This window comes from Schistocerca americana, chromosome 2, assembly GCF_021461395.2.
Source record: "Schistocerca americana isolate TAMUIC-IGC-003095 chromosome 2, iqSchAmer2.1, whole genome shotgun sequence".
Taxonomy (NCBI): Eukaryota; Metazoa; Arthropoda; class Insecta; order Orthoptera; family Acrididae; genus Schistocerca; species Schistocerca americana.
Window position 1 is genome coordinate 738,919,416 of NC_060120.1, and position 19,480 is coordinate 738,938,895.

The window sequence follows — 19,480 nt, forward strand, 5'->3', positions numbered from 1 at the left end:
TTCCAAAATATGAAGCATGATAGCTTGCTTTCAGAAATTTGGACATAGTCTTCAATTGGATATTGTGGCAGGATCTAAGAAACCAGTTCCAAGTTGCTCAGTTAATCAAGTCACCTACTATTTTTTTTTTAAATTGTCTTATTTTTATGATTAGTTTTCAACATACTTGTGCTTTGCCCAAGTCTGATTTCATACAGATTAGGAATATATCAAATTATTCTGGTGTCTTATAAAATCAGAAATAGTTACACATAGATGGACATGAAGATAAATGCTGGTCATGCACGTCAACTACATCTCTTGCTTATAATCTATGCAGTACTTAGATCACAACATTACTTTTTCACTTTTATGTGCCTCCATAAAAATCTTCCACAAATCTGTGCAAATATGAGACAATATCAATGATACAGACATTTTCACAAGATCTCAGAGGGGAATGAAGGAGTCACTTATTGCATTAGAACAGGCAGAAGAGCTTACCTGGGAAATATACCTAAGCCAGCAACTGTATCAGGCTTTTTGTTTGTTTTGTTTTAGGGCGCAAAAACAGCTGGAGTCATATGTGCCCATGTACAAACTATAGAACACGAAAACGGAGAGGAGTTTAAAAAATGACTGAATGTCAGCCTCAATTGACATCAGAGAAGGCCACTAAAAACAGGAACGTGGGAAAATGGGCACTAAAGACACCATACAGAAACAGAGGTCCAAAACTAAAAATTAAATGGCTTTCACCATATTGCTTTGACGGATAAAAAGTAAAACGTGGTCGACAACCCGCACGTCATTTGCTAAAATGGCCGATAACTCAAGATGGCAAACCCAAGTGCAAACTTAAACAATTAAAAAATGGACGTTCCGTCAGGAAGTGGCGGATGGTTAAAAACACCAGCAGCCTCATTTCATGGCAGATCAACATGACCAGCAAGCCACATAAACTGCACAGTGGCTCCACCAAGACTGAGCAAATGACAGTTTTCCTGAACCCATAGCACTAAGGGATGGGCGGTGCACAGCACACACAGACTTTGAATAGCACTGAGAGAGTCTGAGCAGAGGACACAATTTGAAAAGTCTGTGTCACCAGATGTACTCCGGGGCATGAAATGGGGCGAAGAGCTCGGTTGTAAATACTGAGCAGAGTGCCGGAAGCCAATATCGAAAGACGTGGGCACCAATGACGAAGGCATACCCGACACCACTGTCAGCCTGACAGTCATCTGTGTACACAAAGGTACTATCACAAAGGTCATGAAACTGAAGGCAATTGAGCAAGGCTGAGTAGTGCCCTTAGGAAGCGAATGAAGGCCAAGGTTAACACAAGCTGCTTCACGAAGCCAAGGTGGTGAAGGGTTCACACCCACCAGGAAAGTTGGAGGTAATACGAAATTAAGCCGCTGTAGCAAGTGCCGAAAGTGGACTCCAGGAAGTAACAGAGAAGAGGGATGCGCCCCATTCAGGTGATCAAAGGAATCATCGAAGGAGGTGGTATAGCATGGGTGGCCACACTTGGCAGACAAACAGCATGCATACCTGTTGAGGAGAAAATCGTGTCGGTAGGACAGTGGTAGTTCAGCAGCTTCACCATACAGACTCTCAACTGGGCTATTGTAAAAGGCGCCAGTTGCCAAACGGATGCCAGGATGGTGAATAGTGTTGAGACGGCGTAAGAGGGATGGACGTGCAGACGCATATACAAAGCACCCATAGTTGAGTTTCAAATGGACAAGGGACTGGTACAAACGGAGGAGGTTGGTTCGATCGGAACCCTAGTAAGTACTATTGAGAACACATAGGACATTGAGGACATGTAGGACATTGAGGGACCACGTACAGTAGGCTGCCAGGTAAAACATATGGGAAAACCAAGAGTGTTTCCTATCGAGCATAAACCCCAGGAATTTTGTAGTTTCAATGAATGGAAGGGCAACAGGCCCAAGATGTAAAGATGGTGCGAGGAACCAATTGCGCCGCCAGAAATTCATACAGACAGTTTTGTCAGTGAAAAAATGAAAGCCACTGCCGATGCTCCAGGAGTAAAGACAATCAAGACATCGCTGAAGAAGCCATTCAGTGAGACGGGTATGTGGAGAACTGCAATAGATGGCAAAATTATCAACAAAAATGGAGCCGGAGATGCCTGGTGGAAGACAGGCCATTATTGGGTTAATGGTGATAGCAAAGTGGACGATGCTCAGGACCAAACCCTGAGGCACACAGTTTTCATGGATAAAGGTGTCCGACAAGGTGGAACCCACACACACCTTGAAAACTCTATCTTTTATAAATTCCTGAAGGAAACAGGGCAGGCAGCCACAGATGCACCACGTGTAAAGAGTACAGAGGATACTAGCTCTCCAGCAGGTGTCGTAGCCCTTCTCCAAATTGAAAAACATGGCCACAGTCTGGCATCTAATATCTTGAGGTAGGAGATACGGGCTGATCCATAGACCATGCTACCATAATATAAACATGACTGAACAAATGCCTCATAAAACTGCAGGAGGTGGGATCTGTTAGCTCCCCATGCTTTTCCACTAAAGCATTTCAAAACATTCAATGACCGGAAGCCCATTGTTAGTAGGTCTTTCAGGAGTCAGATCTAAGTTAATTTCAAGACAAATAATAAACCCAAAAAGTGCACAGTTTCCTGAAAACATGACCTGGGTGGACAAAGTAGCTAGAAGGAAGGTTTTTGTCCTTGCCAGGCTTAGGTATGGGTATGACGGTGGCTTCACGCCCAGGAAATGTGCCCTCAGCCCAGATGTGGTTGTACGTGTTAACCAGAAAGCGCTTACCCCCAAGGAAAGGTGCTGCAACATCTGAATGTGGATAGCATTTGGCCGGTGGAGGATCAGGATGAACTAAGAGCATGATCTAGCTCCCTCATAGTAAAGGTGGCATTGTAGGACTAACAATTCTGAGAGGAGAAGGGTGTCGCTCAAGCCTTCTCCATTCATTTCTGATGGAGGAAGGCAGGGTAATAGTGGGAAGAGCTCGAAATTTCCGCAAAATGGTGGCCCAAGGAGTTGGAGATAGCAACAGGGTCCATGATAACATCGTCTGCTACTGTCATGCTGGAAACTGGCGAATGGAACTTGGTCCCAGAGAGCTGTCGGAAGTTGGCCCACACAGCAGAGGAAGGGGTGGATCTGTTAAAACAACTAGTGAATGAAATCCAGCTAGCTTTTTTGCTATCCCAAAGAATGAGAGAACACTTTGCACGCATTTGTTTATAATGAATGTAGTTTGCCATGGTAGGATGACGGTTAAAAATGCTGAGAGCACATCTCAGTCCACCAAGGGACTGGGACATGGTGTGGTAAAGAGGAAGTGCGAGGAAGGGAACGTTCTGCAGCAGTAAGTATAATGTTTGTGAGATATTCCACCTGGTCATCACAACTGGCGAAATCCTGTTTTTCGACGGTTGCCAGGCAGGAGTAAAGCCACCAGTCAGCCTTAGTAAGCTGGCATTTGGGTGTGCACGCAGGTGGGGTAGGAGTCAGCAAACGGATAGCACATGGGAAATGGTCGCTCGAGTATGTGTCAGAAAGAATGGACCACTCAAGACAATTGGCAAGCTGGGCAGTGCAGAAGGATAGGTCCAAGTGGCAACAGCTGTGCGAGGAGTCAGAAAGGAATGTGGGTGCTCCGGTGTTAAGGCAGAAGAGGTTGAGTTTACTAAGAAGATAAGCCAAGAGCGCACCTCTCTGACAGGTTCTGGGAGAATCCCAAAGGGGATGATGCGCGTTAAAGTGACCGAGTAGCAGAAATGGGGGAGGTAGCTGCCCAACAAGCTCAAGGAAGTCTGCCCTGGTGACATCGAATGGTAGAGGAACAAAAATGGTAGAGTGAAAATTCAGGTGAGGAAAGAAAAGGCGAAGTGTAACAGCTTGAAGATGGGTAGTCAGGGAGATGCATTTACTATGAAAGTCATCCCGTATGAGCAGCATGATGCCCCCATGAGACGGAATGCAGACCTCAGGTGGAAGCTCAAAATGAACCGGGAGGAAATGTGAAAGCTCAAAGTGACCGTGAGGATGCAATTTCGTTTCCTGAAGGCAGAGTACAAGGGGACACTGTGATGCTAAAAGCAGCTATAAACCCTCTTTGTGGGACTGAAGGTTGCGAACATTCCATTGGAGGAGAGTCATGATGAGGGAGAGATGAAGGGGTGTCACTTCAGCAGCTGCTGAGTGACAACCTGTGAGGAGTCACTGCTACAGGGCACAGAAGCAGGAGGATCCTGCTCCATGGGGTCTACAGAAGCACCAGCTTGCTTGCGCTGTCAGTCTGTGGAGTCTAAAACAGAAAAATGGTTGGTGGTGCGCACCAGCGACACGGAGGCCGGCCAGGCTAAGGTATCACGTGGCAACACCACCAAAAGAGGATCTTCAAGTCGGCAAAGGAGAAGACTGTTTGCCTTTGGTGGACTTCTTGCCTTTCTGGTTTGCAGAGGAAGACTTGGGTGTTGTTTGGCTGGAAGGACATAGAAAATCTTCACAGGAGTACTCCTCCTGTCCTTTCCGGCCTACCAGTTGTTTAGCTGGTGGTTTTGTCTCTTGAGGTGAGAGTTTGATGGCTTCTTGCACAGCTGCATGGGGGGATGGCAATGCCACCCGGACACTGGGCAATTTCGCAACCTCATACCTGCATTTGAGGTCACATATCTGCATGGCCAAGTCCTTCATGCAGCAAGGGGTAACAGGAACAGAACTATAGGTGTCAGATGGGAGAATGGAGGGTTTGTGGCTAGCCAATAACTTGCGAGTGACTGGGTAAGGCACTTTTTCCTTTACCCGAACCTCTTGAACAACCCCACTCATCAAGATACACAGGACAATCCCGAGAGGAGGTGGCATGGCCACCATTGCAGTTGATACAGTGGGAAGAAGGAGGTGGACAGTCACCCACAAGCGCATCCCTACCACAGGTTACACATTTGGCTGAGTGTCGACAAGATGTTCTAGTGTGGTTGAAACAATGACACTGGTGGCAGTGCATCGGGTTCGGAATGTATGGTCAGACTGTGGCCTGCTTTGATCTTGGACGGAAGCACCACTCTATCAAACGTGAGAAAAGGAGTGCAGGTGGGCACTAAGGAGGAATCTATCTTTTTCATTGCCTGATGGACGGCAATGACACCCCGATCAGAGAGATAAAATTGGATTTCAGCCTTGGTCACACTGTCGAATAGCTTAGTGTAAATAACACCACGAGAAGAATTCAGAGTTCTATGGGCCTCGACACGAACAAGGTAGCCATGGAGAAGTGAGGTGGCAAGCAGTTGTTGTGCCTGAGAATCAGCAGTCTCCAAAAGCAAAGTGCCATTCCGTAAATGATGGCAGGATTTCACAGGGCCAGCAATTGCATCAACACCTTTCTGAATAATAAACGGATTTATCATTCCAATTTTAGGTGAGGGGCACTCAACATCATGGTCATCAGCACCCTGGTGAAAAGTCAGCATGCCAATGTCATGGGTCAGGACAAAGGCTGTCCCTATATGTCGAGACGTTTGTACTGCATTAAAGTCTACCTCCCCCCTTCACCACCAATTTAGGGATGACGCCTGCCAGCTCACAAAATGTCACGACTCTTGTAACACTGGAATCAGTATTGGTGAGGGTGCTGGGCTGCCCTAGCATCAGTATGTAAGACACACATTGCCAAAACATTCGGAACTGAAATTGGCACACCACACACCTCACAGAGTGGTGGGTTCTCCCGTTGGAGGAGGAAGCCATGTTTTGAAGGTCTATGTCTGATGTGCAGCCTGATAAGCAGAACCTCCTTCCAGCAGTGATGCTGATGTAAAGTCCGCCATGCTTGTGTGGTCAATTTGAGTGACCACAGTTTGTTTTCTGTCCCCTTCAACCATTCAGTCTTCCACTGACACACGATGCGCGGGAGAAAAATGAGATAATGGCATGAAACAATGTACAACACCATCCCAACATGCTTCCTTGGCCACTGTGTCAGCTATGTCATTTCCCTGTATCCTGATGTGTCCAGATATCCAGCAAAAGATCACTTCCTTGCCGTGGTGTTGCAGCTGCTGTAAGGAGTCATGGATGAGCTGAATCAACTGGTCTGCTGGATACATTTGGTGAAGTGCTTGTAATTCACTAATCGAGTTGGAACAGACAAGAAACCTTTTATGGTGATGTCTGTGAATCCCCTCCAGTGCTACCATAATGCAATATAACTCCACATCAAAATTTGTAAACTGTTCTGGAGGAAGCACTTTGGAAACCCTATCAGGGAAAACAGCGGAACACACAAGAATATTCTCTTGCTGGGATCTCTCTGTATAACCAATGACAAAATTGTGGTAAATACTCAAAATGGAAGAAAACAAATTAGCAAAAATGTAATCTGGAGTACAAGTTTCCTTGTACCATGCCAAGCTTAAAATCACTTTGGGTCTCTGAAGACACGAAGGCAGCTATTCAGAGATCTAACAGATCCAGATTGTTGAGACAGTCAGCAGCACGTGTCCCGAATAGCCTGGTCCCACAGGGCCGATTCCTGAATAACTTGTCAAAGCTGGATTGGACCACTGTACCAAATGCCAATGCCATAAGTGATGAAGAGATTTTCAGTGCTGTTGAGCCAATAGGATATGTCATCGAATCCAGAGTGATGGATCACCAGCCTCTGCAGACAGACTCTGAACAGCGCTGGTCCAAAAGGTTCCACTCGATATCTGAATGCCCTCATGGTGGGCAGCATCTAATATCTTGAGATAGGAGATATGGGCTTATCCATAGACCATGCTACCATAACCTAAACATGACTGAACAAATGCCTCATAAAACTGAATGAGGTGGGATCTGTTAGCTCCCCATGCTTTTCCACTAAAGCACTTCAAAACATTCAATGACCGGAAGCCCAATGTTAGTAGGTCTTTCAAGTGTCAGATCTAAGTTAATTTCAAGACAAATAATAAACCCAAAAAGTGCACAGTTTCCTGAAAACATAAAATATTGTCCTCCACAGTGAGCACTGGTTGGTTAAAACTTCAATGAGCACAGTCAAAACTGACACATGCAGTCTTCTCTGGTAATAACCGAAAACTAGCTGTCTTGGCCCAGGTTTCCAGCCTCCTGATGGTCAGGTGCAGTTGCCTTGCTATCATTTTAAGATCAGAGGCAGAGTAGAAGATTGTGAAGTTATCCACAAACAAAGAGCATTTGACAGGGCTCCTGACTGTGGAGGAAATGCCATTGATAGTAATAGCAAATAATGTGATGCTGAGTACACTGCCTTGGGGGGACCCCATTCTCTAGAACAGAGCAGTCAGACAAGGCACAAAGCATCAACATGATATTGAAGGCACCGTTCCTTGAGGAAGGATGGATAAGACTTGTCCGACATCCACAGTCCCCACTCATGAAGTTGGCGGAAGATGATGTACCTCCAAGTAATGCCATATGCTTTTATGAGGTCAAAAAACACAACAACCAATTGGTTTTAGCATAAGGACTCCTGTATCAGTCTCCAGTAGAATTAAGTTGTCAAGAGTGGAACGCTAGTGCCTTAAATCACACTGGAGCAGTTCAGGTGACGTCGGGATTCGAGCAGCCAGAAGAGGCAGTGGTTGACCATGTGTTCAAGTCTTACCCATACAACTGGTAAGGGCTACACTGCGCTAACTGCTAGGAGCGCTACAGTCCTTGCCTGGTTTCCATAATGTAATTAATATTGCATCCACGTGGTCCCAGCGGCCAATAGCGGCGCCCCCAAAAGCGTACTCCAGTTGTGGGGTACTGTCCATCAAACCAGATCTGATTGAAACAAGAGAGGAGCTGTCCTTTCGCTTCAGAGCACAGCATAATGAATTTCACCATGTCCTAGAGCAGTGTCTCTGGTTGTGGACAGAGCTGATTTCAGTTCCCACATGGGGAACGGAAGGTTGTAGACTTCATTATGTGAGAAGAAATGCAGCTTCCTCATCTCCGCAGTCCTCCATCTGGTACCACGCGCCGCGGAATTTGAATCCGCGCCAGACATCATGGATGTCAAAGACCCATAGAGGTCTCTACACAATCGCCGCAAGCTGTGGCGGCGCTCGCCTCCTGGCCCGCTTTTAGTGTGGGGGCACCTCAATGGAACACATGGTCCCAGCGGCCAATAGTGGCGCCCCCAAAAGCGTACTTAAGCTCCGGCCCCTCGCACATCAAGTCAGTCTTATCTCGCTTACGTCAGTTTGCACCTCACTTGCGCTAGACTGCTTTCTTCCTGGTTCGTGTACGAGTTTGTTTCCTTGTGACTCTGTTGTTCGGTCTTGTCGTATTCGTTCTGTCCTACATTGGTCGTGTCTGTCCTTTCCCAATGTGTTGCTGTTCGCGGGCCTCTCCGCGTGTCCCATCGTGCCTTCCGTCAGTGCTACCCCTCGGCTGTCCTAATCGCAGTTACAAGACTACAGAACCCCTCAAGTGCAGGAGGTTGTCTGGATGATGCAGTAACTGTAAACAACTGTTCAGTTAAAATCTGAGCCATGTCTTTAGGCACATCCACCAAGACCCCAATTCTTGACAAGGTACTAAGGGGACATGTACTGCCCTTGCCTGAAATCCGTCTTATTGATTCCCAAACTTGCGCAGTGGAAGTAGACTGATTAATGGAAGTCATGAATTCCTTCCAGGAATCCCTCTTCTGTTCTTTTATCACTTGCTTTGCATGTGCTCTTGCAGAAGGTTTTCTGTAGGTTGGATGGCATTTGAAGTTCCGTAGAGCCGTTCATCTGGCTCCGATTGCCAACTGACAGTCGTCATTCCACCAATTCATCTCAGGATGGACTCTCAAGTAGCCCATTGGATCTCACAAGTGATAAGGGCCACCATCTCCAGTGCACAATTCTTTTGTTCAAAAATAGCCTGTCGACTGTACAGTACCAATTTGCCCTTTGAATTATACATTTTCATGGTCTCCTGCCGACCACTGTCTGAGCTGGCAGATGGATCCACAATGGGAAGTTGTCACTAGAATGTAAATCTGTAACCACTTCCCATTGAATAGAGTCTGCAAGAGCTGGGGAGCAAATGCAAAAGTCAATGGCTGAAAAAGACCCTGTACTGTGGAAAAGTGCGTCATCTGACCAGAGTTCAAAAGGCAAATATTCTTTGAGCAGACAAGTCATTCAATAATTTGATCCCTGGAGCAAGTCATAGCTGAGCCCCACAGCACACTGTGTGCTTTGAAATCTCCCACAAGGAGTGATGGGCATGGAAGTGGCTGGAAGAGTTCTGTCAGTGCATCTGCATCCACAGGATCATGAGATGAAAGACAACGAACGCACTGTGATGTTAAATGGTTCAAAAATTTCACAGCACTTGCTTGTTAGGCCATGGTAAGAGGGTATGGCAGGAGTGGCATCTGTTCTCAATGAAAACCGCCACTCCACTTTTGGCCCTGTCTCCAGTTAATATCGTCCTTCCTGTTGGGGTGGTAACCCCTTAATGCAGGTATGTCAGTGACTTTAAAATGAGTTTCATGTAAGCAGATGCAAAATGGTTTCTCCTAGACCAGGAGCTGTAATTCTTGTAAATGTGACCGGTATCCATTTAAACTCCACAACAACATAGAAGCCGCTGTGGGAGCCACTGAATAGCAATGGTTAATCTTGTCTTTCTCCCTTGGACACGGTGATTTACTTGGGAAGTTTGGGGGGGGGGGGGGGGGGGGGAACTTAGCCAATGCCCAGCTTTCCAGTTCCTCCAATTGGATATCCATATCCTCAAGACTAAAGCCCCATCTGAGAAGGAGAGAGATCATAGATCTGAAGATTTAACTGCCACTTTCTTTGACTTTGAACTTCTTTTCAGACATCTTTCCTTACTTATGGGAGGAGTTGGTAGCTTGGGTTGAGGGGACAGCTTAGTAGGCTTCTGATGGTGGGCAGCAATACGTGGCTTAGGTTGTAAGCCCATTGCCGATGGCTTCCGAATGATTTCTGGTTTGAGTATAGCATTTCTTCCATAGGTACAGCGACAACTGCAAGTGCTCTGTGGCGTGAATGTGTGGCAGTATCACACTTTGCAATTGGCTTCTTAATGGCTGATGCAAAAGAAGTACCAAAAGGCTGATGTTGCATAGCTTTGAAAGTGTTTTGGCTTCACCGTAGGTACACATCTCATGACTTTCTTCAACTCCTGAATTTTCCTTTTGTTGTTGTAGACCTCACTTTCTGCTCCACACTGGTGATCCCTAGAACAGTTTATACATCTCAGAGAAGTGTACAAGAGTTCCTTATTTGCGTGGTGAGCCTCCACAATTTCCACAGCCTCCACGCTTTTCCACACGTGGCCATCCCATTACATCCCATAGGCGTTCCGTACTTACACGACACCCATATTTTTCCATTCTCCACATTGACTCCACACCATTATATCGGAGCATGTAACCATGTGTTTATAAAAGTTAAGGGTGTTATGCAACTCGGTCTCAACTGGGTAGTCACCTAAGTGCTTTCATCCTCAGACATTTGGTTTGAATTAGTAGTTTCAAATGGAAGAGTTCCATTATGATGTCGTTTGACACATTTTAGGAACCCAGCAATACCCTCCCGTGTCTTGTGAATATAGAAAGGGGAGACCATCTCAAAGGTTCCCCCTGTTCTCTTGGAAGTGTTATGGGATACTAATGCCCTGTTACTATGATTCTGAGACTTTTTCTTGGGAGGACTGACCAACTGAGCTCCCTCTGATGAGTGTATGTCGGTAATACCTGATGGTACTCCTGTCTTGTCAAGTGTAGTTGTCTGGTGACACCGTTCCATAGGGATCCCAAGAGACACTAGGGAAACAGATATCGACCCAGGCAGAGCCCTGCATGCTTTACACAACTGGAGAGGGGGGGGGGGGGGATGCAGGTGCCTCAGAGGCTGCTCTCTAGACACTGTTTTACCTCAACAGCCATTCACCTCATAAGCGTGTAGCATACTTTGAGCCGTCCAGGCGGTGAAGCCAAGGCCTCCACTCTCTGCTCTCTGAAACACACAAAATTCCACCACCGCATAGCATGGTGGTCACTGCAGCATGCTTGGAGATTATGGTAACAGAGGGCTGGCGGCACTTACCAGTCCCCAGCTCAGGAGCCCAGGGTTGCCAAGGCTGTACCCAGCAAAAGAACACTGAGCCTTTTGGTCCCTTTCATCCCTACACCAACCAACCAACACTGAGCCCCTGGGTGGAAGGCAGAAAGGGCACAGCCGACCAAACCTACATGGATAGACAGTGTGGAAGAAGACCTGTGGGTAATGGAATGTACTGAGACAGTCAGAAATAAGATGTTCCCCGCTGGACTCCAACCTGTCAGGATGTGCTGTAGTCTTCCTTGGGCATTATGGGGTTTGGAGATGGTATGAGAGATGTGTGAGGTGGGGAAGCTGCAGATAAACCTGTAGTGATCATAAATCAGTCCTTTATTAATTTAGCAGTATTAGGAAAAGGATAGATTGCTGCCCACTGGAAAGACAACCCGATGAGTTGAAGACAGGCACAACAAAAAGTGTGTTAAACATTATAGCTTTTGGCCGGAGCCTTCTTCAGCAACGAAAACACACTGAATAAGGTTTTGGCCCAAAGCTATAACGTGTAACAGTCTTCTTGTTGTGCCTACCTGCAACTCAACATGTTATCTTTATGGTGAGCAGCAATATATCATTTTCCTAATATTACTGATATTCGGATCCGGAGTTGTTCTCGCTTAATATTCCGGCATTGTAGCAGCTGACAAGAAAGACACAGTGCACAGACAATAAGTGCTGCTAGAGTGGTGCTGTGCTGATCTGGCATGACAGGCATGCCAAGGCTGAGTCACTAGAGCCATCTGTAGCAATGCACATGGATCTGAGGTGGAACACCATGGGGCAGCAAGCAGAGTCTTCTGCCTTCAAAGTAGATCGCAGTACTGTTCAAGTTCAACTCTGAACTCCACAACTGCAGCTGATCAAGTCTCGCTGCAGCTGTGTTGCCCATCTAGACAAACCCCACTGGTGAGTTTAATTGCAGCAGCCCAACAGAGACTTCACAAAAGTGCAGTGTCTCCATGTCACTATGGAAAGGTCTAGAACGAGGTCACTGACTGGTGTCCATCTATTGTAATGTGGCAGTGTGCCAAACTGCAGAACCTTCTGGACATCCCAGATTGTTGACATTCGCAAGGAAGCAGCATGGAAGCAAGTACACAGCTAGTGGTGCTTCTGTTACAGCAGCACTATGGCAGCTGGCGCTCCAGATAAATCAATGGCTGCGGTTTAGACTGTTACATTGCCAGTTGGAAAGCACTAGCACACAAACAGAACATCTGGTAGAAAATCATTGAAGAGAGGAATGTCTACAATGGATTGTAGAGCCACAGAACAAGAAGATTTTTTTTAACCAGCTCACGTCATAGTAAGAATATTATTTATTTCCTTATCTGTATAATACAAAATGCTTGGAAATACAAAGCAGAATCAGGTATAATTAACCATTTTCAAGAAGAAAGTCACTGTAATGATTCAATTAGTGTTCAAAGGAGCGAAAACAATGTAACAGTCCACTAGAAGATGAACATAGCAGCATTTTCAATGCATACTGATTGTCGTCCCTAGAAACTACGGACACTTCATCCATTCTTCAGGGCAGTCACACTGAACTGAACTGATATTTTTTCCACATTAGTTAGTGTCCCAACAGTTTCAATGATTCTTTCTACTTGCTCCCTGAACAAGTTGGGAAACCTGCAACAGTTCTCCATATAAATAACTGGCTGTACTCCAATGAGTCCACATATTTTTACCACTATCCTTTCACATGATGGGAAGTTGATGACCAGATATTTTCTCTCTCTCTCTCTACCAATAAATAAACTATATTAGTAACCATTACCCAAAGAGCATAGTTTATGTATATTTATATCAAACCTGGGAGTTTGTTGCTACAATGAACTTTTGTAGCCCACTCAAATATCATCGCAATGTCCTCATGCAAACATTTTTACCTCGAAGTTATACTCTACGAAACCTTTTGTCTAGCAATATAACAACTGCTCTTGCCTACCTTACTTTATTGTGTCTGAAGAACCAGAAGCAAAGTGAAAATACTGGAGAGGAATACAAATCACCTCAGTGGCATTGTTCTGGGAAAAAAAGTGTTGCCAGAGAGCCTGAACAGATAGTTTTCTGTGATGAAGATCATGAGAGCATCGAGTGCTTTTGGTTCTTCAACTGTTATGTCACTAACCTTGTTTGAATCAATAGTTTCACACAAATTCATTTTTCTTGCAACAGTCTAACAATGTTGCTGGTCAAAATTCACAACCTGCTGGGTTTTGTCTGAGGCATCATAAAACTGTGGAACCTATTTCAGATTTGATTATATAAATATGCCTATTAAGATTGCTAACTACAATGGTTTAATTCCAGTCATCTATGCATACTCTGCTACGTTTTATAGATGTAGCATTGCAAGTTAATATTATACTGCATTCCAGACCTTTATGGTTAACACATTCCAGTGACTTCTGCAGTCTCTCTGATGTCGTAAACTTACGACTTCTTTCTGTGGCTCCTGCTTATAAGATGCCAGAGGAAAAGACATTACCATCTGTTTCAGAAATACTGTCATTGATTTCAAAACCGCCGACACCAATTTCGGCACCAGATTCTGAAGTGGCTCAGAATTTCTTCAACAATCAAACTGTCGCCCATTTTATGACAAATGTCTGCGATCAAGACAACTGCATAAGAATACTGCAACAATTTGGGGGAACTGATCACGCCTGCAATGTTTTCAAGTGATGTAGCACTTTGTGGAAGCAGTAGCATGAACAGAAATCACAATGTGTCTGTAGTTTCTAGTGACAACAATCAGTATGCATTAAAAATGCTATGTTCATCTTCTAGTGAACTGTTATATTGTTTTCACTACTTTGACTTTCTTCTAGAAAATAGTTAATTATAACTGATTCTGCTTTGTATGTCCTGGCATTATGTACTATACAGATAAGGAAACAACAAATTGGTTACACTTGCACCATTTTATAATCTTACTTCCTCCAGAACTGCTACAGATTTTCAGTACAACAGTAAGTTAGTTACACAAGAGACATATTCTGTCTTTATGGAAATATGTCAGGCCTGGTGTCTAACAGTAAAGTATGTGCCTGGAAACCAAAAAGTTGTGGAATCGAATCCTGCTCGGACCATATAATGTTTCAGTCTGCTTTTAACCTAGCTTTTACCTCTCAATGATATGAAGATTTTCCAAGAAAAATCATGTGGTTTGGACTCCACCTTTAACAATAGGTCGCCTTTTACCAGTAGAATTACTGGGGTAGGTTTGAGACAGGCAAGTCACTGCAGTGGCACCCAACTTAAAAACTTGCATCACAAGTTGAGCCATGCATAATAATTACTATTATCGTAATATGATGACTACATGAGTTATTGTTACACTGTAAACACTATTCTAGTGACGTCTTCACCTGTTATTGTAAGCAAATGGTTTAATGGTTGCATAAAATCTTGCTAAATTCCACCCAAGTGTAGATAATTATTCGTAACTTCACACAGCAGATACAATATTCTTTTTTCGGTAAGAGATGATTTTCTCTCTCTCTCTCTCTCTCTCTCTCTCTCTCTCTCTCTCTCTCTCTTTCTTTCTCTCTCTCTCTCTCTCTCTCTCTCTCTCTCTCTCTCTCTCTCTCTCTCTCTCTCTGGGCTGTACTCAAAGTTCAACATATCACATTCTGAAGCTGTTCAATGATGATGGAAAAACATAATTGTGTGTGGCTTTAGGAGTTATTTCACAAAAATACTATGCATTAATTGTACAATCATCCATGGTAACAAGTAGATAATGATGTTTTTGTTATCATGCAAGTTTATTTGCTTTTACCCGACAGAAATTCTATTTTCGTTACTTTAGTTAATAAGCTGCACCCATTTTGTTTTATATATTTTGATATTAATTTGTGAAACAATTATGTAGCATTAAATTTACAAAATAAGAAGAGGAGGTTATAATGTATAGAGTTTTTTACTTCTTCATAACAGCCATTTAATAATTATTTTAAATGACTGTGTGTTGTTAATAAGCCGTTGTAGGTGACAACAATACCTCATCCTTGTGAAATTCAGCAGAACTATTTTAAAAATGTGTAAGTTGCCGCAGCATGCCTCCTCACGCACACACCTATGCATAATTCATTAGCAGGTACAGGGTGTCCAGAAAAGGGCTCCCTGATTTCAAAATTAAATATCTCGAAAACAAAGATCGATAGAGGAATGCAGTAAACGGTATGTTTATTGTGAAAGCTGTAAGAAGTTTATACAGCAGTTTGAAATAATAGTTACAAAAGCTGCTAACAGATGGCACTGTACGCTGTACAACTCATATCAGCATACATAAGTGAAATAATCGCATGAAAACAATCTTTGCAAACAATCACATCACAATGTTTTCAAAATGTTCACCCTTGGCACTACAGAGGTGGCGCAAACGAAGAATGAAATTCGCCATCACATTTCGTAGTGTCTCAAACGAAATGGATTCACATGCCACAGAGATCGCCGATTCAAGCTTGTCCAGCATGGCGGGATGCTTCGGGTAGACCACGTCTTTCACTGTGCCCAAAAAAAAAAGTCACAGGGAGTCAAATCCGGCAAATATGGAGGCCAATCCATGCCTGCACCAGTAAATTTGGGATATTCCAAAGCAATGACTCGATTCCCAAAGTATTCCCCAAGAAAGTGAAACACTTGTTCAGTCTGATGTGGTCGGGCTCCATCTTGCATAAACCATTCAGTACCTGGTCGATCCTCTAACACTTGCTGTGTGGCGACATTGTTCTGAAATTGCAACGTAACGTGCACCAGTGACCATTTCTCGAATGAAAAAAGGGCCAATAATGCCTCTGCTGCATACTTCAGCCCACACAGTAACTTTAGGAGAATACAAGGGTTTCACTTCACACCAATATGGCTTTTCGGAGCCCCAAAATCGCCAGTTCTGCTTATTCACGTATCCATTCAGGTGGAAGTGTGCTTCATCTGTAAACCAGATGCAGCCAACATCAAATCCTTCACTATCAATCATTGTGAGCACCTGATTAACAAAGGCAACCCTTTGTTGCACAGCTCGTACGGGTATGGCCTGGTGCGTTTGAATTTTGAATGGAAACATGTTTAGGCTCTTTCTCTGTATTTTCTGTGTGCTGGAACGCTTCAAACCAGTCTCAGATGCAATTCTACGGATGGATGACATTGGACTTCACTGAATAATTCCAGAAACTGGCGATACTTTCAGGCGTAACTGCGGTTTGCTTGCGGCCAACATGCCCCACTAGATCATCAGTTATGCTGCCTGTTCGTTGAAATTTTGCGAAGAGCGTACGAATGGTTTTCGCATCGGGTCCTTTTGGAACATTAAATCGTGCTTGAAAACTTCGCCTTGTTGCCGTAGGACTCTCTTCTAACCTGTGGTATTCTAGCACCAGAAAAACGCGTTGTTCAATGGAGTACATGGTTTTAATCTCTTCCTTCAGTACTCAAACCTCCTTTCACGTTTCGATAGTGGAACTGATCGCTCTGGGCTTCGGATCACTATTTATACTCGGCATTACGTATGGCGATTACAGCGCCATCTGTTAGCAGCTTTTGTAACTACACTCCTGGAAATTGAAATAAGAACACCGCGAATTCATTGTCCCAGGAAGGGGAAACTTTATTGACACATTCCCGGGGTCAGATACATCACATGATCACACTGACAGAACCACAGGCACATAGACACAGGCAACAGAGCATGCACAATGTCGGCACTAGTACAGTGTATATCCACCTTTCGCAGCAATGCAGGCTGCTATTCTCCCATGGAGACGATCGTAGAGATGCTGGATGTAGTCCTGTGGAACGGCTTGCCATGCCATTTCCACCTGGCGCCTCAGTTGGACCAGCGTTCGTGCTGGACGTGCAGACCGCGTGAGACGACGCTTCATCCAGTCCCAAACATGCTCAATGGGGGACAGATCCGGAGATCTTGCTGGCCAGGGTAGTTGACTTACACCTTCTAGAGCACGTTGGGTGGCACGGGATACATGCGGACGTGCATTGTCCTGTTGGAACAGCCAAGTTCCCTTGCCGGTCTAGGAATGGTAGAACGATGGGTTCGATGACGGTTTGGATTTACCGTGCACTATTCAGTGTCCCCTCGACGATCACCAGTGGTGTACGGCCAGTGTAGGAGATCGCTCCCCACACCATGATGCCGGGTGTTGGCCCTGTGTGCCTCGGTCGTATGCAGTCCTGATTGTGGCGCTCACCTGCACGGCGCCAAACACGCATACGACCATCATTGGCACCAAGGCAGAAGCGACTCTCATCGCTGAAGACGACACGTCTCCATTCGTCCCTCCATTCACGCCTGTCGCGACACCACTGGAGGCAGGCTGCACGATGTTGGGGCGTGAGCGGAAGATGGCCTAACGGTGTGTGGGACCGTAGCCCAGCTTCATGGAGACGGTTGCGAATGGTCCTCGCCGATACCCCAGGAGCAACAGTGTCCCTAATTTGCTGGGAAGTGGCGGTGCGGTCCCCTACGGCACTGCGTAGGATCCTACGGTCTTGGCATGCATCCGTGCGTCGCTGCGGTCCGGTCCCAGGTCGACGGGCACGTGCACCTTCCGCCGACCACTGGCGACAACATCGATGTACTGAGGAGACCTCACGCCCCACGTGTTAAGCAATTCGGCGGTACGTCCACCCGGCCTCCCGCATGCCCACTATACGCCCTCGCTCAAAGTCCGTCAACTGCACATACGGTTCACGTCCACGCTGTCGCGGCATGCTACCAGTGTTAAAGACTGCGATGGAGCTCCGTATGCCACGGCAAACTGGCTGACACTGACGGCGGCGGTGCACAAATGCTGCGCATCTAGCGCCATTCGACGGCCAACACCGCGGTTCCTGGTGTGTCCGCTGTGCCGTGCGTGTGATCATTGCTTGTACAGCCCTCTCGTAGTGTCCGGAGCAAGTATGGTGGGTCTGACACACCGGTGTCAATGTGTTCTTTTTTCCATTTCCAGGAGTGTATTATTTCAAACTGCTGTATAAACTTCTTACAGCTTTCACAATAAACATACCGTTTACTGCATTCCTCTATCGATCATTGTTTTCGAGATATTTCATTTTGAAGTCAGGGAGTCCTTTTCTGGACGCCCTGTACATGCTAAAGGCAACCTACAAGTCTTCTGGCTGGTTTTATGCAGACCACCCCAAATCCCTCTCTTGTGTCAACTTCTTATCTCAGAATAGCACTTGCACCCAACATCCTCAGTTATTTATTGGATATATTCCACCCTCTATCTTCCCCTACAGGTTTTACCCTTCTTCAAATCCCTTGAAAGGTATTCCTTCACATAACAAGATGTCCTATCTTCTTGTCAATATTTTCCCTATGTTCCTCTCCTCTCCAGTTCTCTGAAGAACCTCCTGATTTCTTGTCAATATTTTCCCTATGTTCCTCTCCTCTCCAGTTCTCTGAAGAACCTCCTGATTTCTTATCAGTCCACCTAATTTTCAACATCTTTCTATAGCACCACATCTCAAATGCTTTGATTTGATTCTATTCTTTGCTTTTTCCCACACTTACAATTCTTAGCATTTTCTTCCTCAAATTGAGGCAGACATCCATTAACTTGTGAAAGACTACTTTCAAATTTTCAGAATCAGTATTAAGTGACAAATCTAGGAATATACTACAGCCCTCTATGTACTGCTCCTCTACGGAATGCAAAGACATGACTAAATTAATCACAGGTTGCACAGAGACACATGAAGAATTATTTTTTACCCTCTCCATACACAAAAGGAACAGGAAGAAAGTCTCTAATATATGGTACAATGAGAGTATATTTGCCATACACTTCACAGTTGTTTGCAGAATATGAGGGCAGCTACACAGTCAATGAGGAGCAGTTCTCTAAACAATGACACATCTAGAGTGATCTTGAAGCAGGCACTTAAAGCTCATATTTCAGGATGTACAGTGACAACTGCTGCTCCAAACACAAACAAGGTTGTTATCCTTGCCCAGCATGGATTGGTGTGAGCAGTGATGTTTCTGTTCAAATGCACTGGTAAGGTGCAGTGAGCTTGTACCCAATGTGTTACCTAATGGGGCAGCATACAGTGCAAGCCATCCAGCGGCACTGCCTGCAATAGGCATGCTGGCCGGCTAGTCAGAATAAATGAAACATTCTTTGCATGCTTTGGTGCAGCAGGTGGCAGATTCAGTGTAGTGACAAAACAGAGGCGTGCGCATGCCAGCTGTCCTGCACTCTTCCTCAAATGATTTTACAGAAACTATTTGGTAAAAAAAAATAGCCTTATATGATGATGGTCGAAGTAGAGAGGATATAAAATGTAGACTGGCAATGGCAAGGAAAGTGTTTCTGAAGAAGAGAAATTTGTTAACATCGAGTATAG